The sequence below is a fragment of the Amblyomma americanum genome, chromosome 1 (assembly GCF_052857255.1).
Source record: "Amblyomma americanum isolate KBUSLIRL-KWMA chromosome 1, ASM5285725v1, whole genome shotgun sequence".
In the NCBI taxonomy this organism is placed as follows: Eukaryota; Metazoa; Arthropoda; class Arachnida; order Ixodida; family Ixodidae; genus Amblyomma; species Amblyomma americanum.
The window spans coordinates 427,132,168-427,137,082 of record NC_135497.1 but is presented as its reverse complement, the minus strand read 5'-3'; the positions used below and the strand labels follow the sequence as shown (position 1 = coordinate 427,137,082).

General features: G+C 49.4%; 1 pseudogene; it reads right to left on the bottom strand.

Annotated features, from left to right (window-relative positions):
- Positions 1–1,126: 1,126 nt before the first annotated feature.
- Positions 1,127–1,223, bottom strand: LOC144116739 (U2 spliceosomal RNA; annotated as a pseudogene).
- Positions 1,224–4,915: the final 3,692 nt, after the last annotated feature.

Here is a 4,915-nt window from a genome sequence, read left to right as displayed (position 1 = left end):
AAGAAACTAGGACAAGGGGTGTGCGTGCAGGTTTTACGAGAAGGGCGACAACCTCTTGACGTGTGTTGCACCACCGTGAAAGGTCGAGCGGTGTGTGCGGAACTGAACTGTGAATATAAATTGCAGATTTACCTTGGCTGAGGGAGGAGGTGGTGCAACGGCGATCAGGGATGGAGGGTGAATGGTATGCGCAGAAACCTGGAAGGCGTGGGAGTGCATTATGCTCTTGCAGTAGGAACGCCCATGCCCTCAGATTTCCGTCGCGGATGTTCACTTCAGAGGCCTTATTAGCGAATCCTCGACAGTTCCACTGCACCACCACCGACGATGATGCGATATCCATGACGAGGCCGAAGAGCTTCCACGATGAGGGATGCCACCTGCTTCATCAGCGCTAATATCTTATCCACTGTTGGGGTAGTCACGGCTAACAGGTTGTCGGCACCTGATTGTGGCCCAGTGCTTACCCTTGGTGATTCCTCTGATGATTGCTCCCGAGTTATTAGAATTCTTCGAGAGGACTGAGAACGACGCTGTTCCCGGCGCTGGGTGAGTTCGTCTAGTCGGCGGCGAGCCTCCGCGATTGCACTGTCTAAAGCTGTGTCTTCATCTGTGGTATCCACATATTATGGATGCACTTGACGTTTTGGCGTAAGGTGAGCCGCTTGTGCATATGTACGCTGGCGAGGAGACGTATGGTGAGCAGCGGGCTCAGATAAAGGAAGTTCAGGGAAGTCGTTGTCGTCACATGCGAGAGCTGCAAAGCGATTACTTGTAGGAACATCCATTTTTGCAGGCGACTTGTGAAACTTCTTCGCCTCAACTTACTTAGACTCATGACTGAAGTTAGACAGTTCCTTCAGCGGCTCAGAACAAATAGTGCTCAAAAATTTTGAGGAGTTTATTTTTTTTAAATTTGCCATATGAACATTCTACAAATTATCTTTCGCTTGCTTGCTTGCTTGCTTGCTGCTGTTGTTGTTGTTGTAGGAAGAATTAAAAGGAAAGTGCACGGGCCTAACCCCTGGCTCAAGCCGAGCGACAAACGCTGCCAAGTGCGGAAAGTAGGTGAGTTGAAAGATAGGAGCGCTAAGATTGAAAGAAAAGGCGAGAGCTATTGCATCCCGGGCCGATCCCGAAGGCAGTGCAATACCGGGCCAACCCGTTGCGGAGGTGAAGCAAGCTTCAAGCACTCCATCTAATTCCAAAAATAAGTTTATTATCTTGGGTCCAAAAGTACCCGTAGCAAATATTAAATCAGATATTCCGCATATCTCTCACTTTCACAATTTCTTGTTTGCATACTTCGCAGCGTTATAATAGCCAAACTAGTAAGCGTGAGTGTGACTACATTAGGCACTGCTTTACAGGCGTTTCTTTTTATTTAGGCAAAATTTTATGTGTCTTGAGAACCATGGCTTGTCATCTGTAAATGTGAAGCCACTTTTTTATATATTTTTTTCCTGTAGCATTTTGATTTCTCGAGAACTGAACCAGTTTTCAGACACAGTACAAGCTTGGTAGCTTTGAAAAAAGGAATGCCAGAAAACTTCAATCTCCCTGTTCAGAGGATTCACATTGAGCGGATGCATTTAGCGGACGCAGCTTGTCTGCGCTCCGTGGATTTCTCGTCCTGTGCGCGCAAGATCCATTCGCAGATCCACATTTTTGTTCGGATCAGACGTATAACGTCGAGAACTACTCGAGGATACGCTTTGATCCCAAGAAGTGACTTTCTTGCCATTATGCGGGACTTTAAAGCCCAAGCCAAAACGTGGGATCGCTAAGCCTCGCAAGCACTTCGGCACCGGGCCCGGCGTCCGTTGCCGCGTTCGGCCTGACCAGCGAGCAGCTACTCTGCTACGGCTTCGACGATGGATGTGGACCACACCCATGGCCACGATCCCAAGTCTGGAGGATTCGGAAGTGTTCCGAGCAGCAGCAAACAAGGCGAGGCGAACTTTGATAATACACAGCCAGAACCTGGATGGAAGACGATATACCTCAGGGCAGGACAGCGTGCACAAGGGTACTCGGATCCGAAGGCATACGAAGATGACCCGAAGTCACCAGCAGCAGATCCCACGAGCCACAAAAGGCCCCCGAGACTGCCTGACCTCGACAAGTATGCATTTAAAGTGATTATCAAGCCGAAAGTCCGTTTGGACCTAAAAATGTGGGGTGGGAGTGTACACCCACTTAACGTCGCGTTCGAAAGCGCGTTACGTGGCAAGACGCTACGCGCCAAACCTTACATCAGAGTTATTGAAGAGCAAAACATTAACATCGCGGTAACTTCCCATGCCGAAGAGGCCACAGTACTAGCGAAGATCGATCACATCAACCTAGACGGGAAAAAGTACCACCTAAATGCCTACGTGAGAACACCGCAAGACTCATGCAAAGGGGTGGTGCACGGGATTGACCCCAAAGCATCAGACAGAGACCTAGAGAAAGACTTTTCCTCGGAAACACACGAAATATTAGGCGTCCGAAGGTTCGGCAGATCCAACTCGGCGGTGATACTGTACAGTGGATACAAAGTCCCTTTGTTACGTACGGGTGGATCGAGCGCAAATGTTTTCTTTATAGAAAAACTAGACCGTTTTGCGTACAGTGCGGCATGGAAGGACTTAGACCGGACGTCTGGCCCAGCCCAGCTGAATCGAAATGTGACTCGTGCGGCAAGCTGAATCCCGGGAAAGCTCACGATTTCACCCCAACTTGTGCGGCATGCCAGGGGAATCACCACAACTACTCAAGGGAATGCAAAGCAAAGTTTCTGGATCCCATAATAAGCCTAGGAAACATCAACATTTCGGTGATCAGGAAGAGAAACCGACAACCAGTGGCACCAGCAAGAGCTACGCGGCAGCTTTACGCACCAGCCGAAAAGAGCAGTTCGAGAAGAAGGAATCCAGAAGAGCGGCCTCCAATTCTACGTCCAGGTCCAGGTCAAGATCTAAGTCTAGTCAACGTCGCAACTCGTCAGGCCGATCCGGAACGGAAGAGTCAAGTCCACATAAAGAGCAGGGGACCACCAGGTCGGTCTCCTTTGCACCTAAGGCGGATCCACCGGCACAGGAGACGCCACGCACCCGAGAACGCGGACCGTCTTCTGAGAAGCAATAAGACTGAAGACACATCGTAAAGGTGGGCTATGTTGGGTTGCCTCCATCCCTCCCCGGAAACGCGATATCTAAGGAGTTTAACGACCTGAAAGCAGAAATTAGTCAGCTAAAAAAACAGAACGAGGCGTAGCGAGCTGAACTTAAATTGGTCAGGCTGCAGTCCCGAAAAAACACCTGAAGCCCGGCCAAATTCACAGTCAGTTTATGAGCGTGTCGTTGCAGAGCTGAGGGCTGACAGAGAGGAGCGGGATAAAAAGTTCCTACAAGTTATTCAGATGGTCAAAAACGAGCTCGCAAACGAGTCCGCCAACACTATGAAATACATAAACTCCGCCATTGCCACAGTCCGAGACGAATTCAAATCTAAACTCAACGAGTGCAACTTCCGAAATAGTAAATCCAAATATGACGACAGGCACCCCCTCCCAGAAGAGGACGAATAAGGACCATGGCACATAGGGGACAAAAACAATAATTTGGCAATGGAATTGTCGGGGATTCAAAAAGAAAAAGCAAGCCTTCAATTTTTCATCGACACGTCGGAGACGCCACCTGCTGTAATAGTACTTCAAGAAGCAAATACGGTCATCAGCATGAAGGGGTACAAAACTTTCCAAGACGAGCATAGCCTAGGAATACTTGTTCACAAGGAGTTTACCCCAACGCTGCAAGAACCGCTAGCCGAAAATATCGAACATGTTTACATTGAAATTCTTCCCAAACACAGGGGAAAACGCAGTTTGCACATACTGAATGTGTACAGTCGCCCCAGGGACTCATGTCGTCAGATAGCCATGCTATTTAATAATTTTATCAAGAGGGCAGGTAAGGACCCCCTCGTCATGGCCGGTTATTTCAATTCGCCCCATCAAGCACTTTAACAGCCCGAAAGGTAGGAGGATCCTTGAGATCGCTAACACAGAAGGGCTCACAATCTTAACGGATCCCATGCAACCCACCAGAGCGGGTAATAGCGTCAGCAGAGACACCTGTCCAGACCTCACGCTTGTGAAAAACTGCCTGCAGGCCACCTGGTCTAACACTGGCGAGTCCCTGGGCAGTGATCACTTCATCGTCTCCTGCATTGTTCAGGGAGTTAAATGTCGGAAACCATTTGGCAAGGCTAAGATTGTGAACTGGGACAAGTGGAGAGAGGAAATCGCACGTTTCCCGGACGAAGATATCACAGATATTGAGGCATGGACAGCGCTGCAGATGAAAACCGTCGCCAGGCACTCTACGACAGAGAAAACCACGGAAGAAACTCCGGCAGTTGAGCCGCACCTGTTACATCTGTGGGAAGCCAGGAGATCTCTGACAAGGAGGTGGAAAAGGCAAAAGTTAAATCGCAAGCTGAAGACCAAGATTGCAGAACTCACCAAAGAAGCGTATGACTACGCACATAACCTCGCTAACCAAAACTGGCTCAAGCTGTGTGATGAGCTCAACGGTAGAATGGGCCCGGCTAAAGCATGGGGACTCCTCAGATCCCTTATCGAGCCGAACTCAAACAGGAAAGAGCAAACAGACACGCTCCGTAACGCCTTGCACAGCTATAAAGAGGACAACGAAGCCCTCATTGCAGAACTTGCACGGAAATTCCTCGATCTGGAATCCTCGTACCCTCTCCCTGCGTACACCGGTGCACCCAATGAAGAGATGGACCAAGGCGTAACGGTTGAGGAACTGAGGGCGGAGCTTGACGTCATGCGTAAGAACACCGCTCCTGGACCGGACCAGATAAACACCAAGATGCTCTTTATTATGGATGACATCTCCTTAAG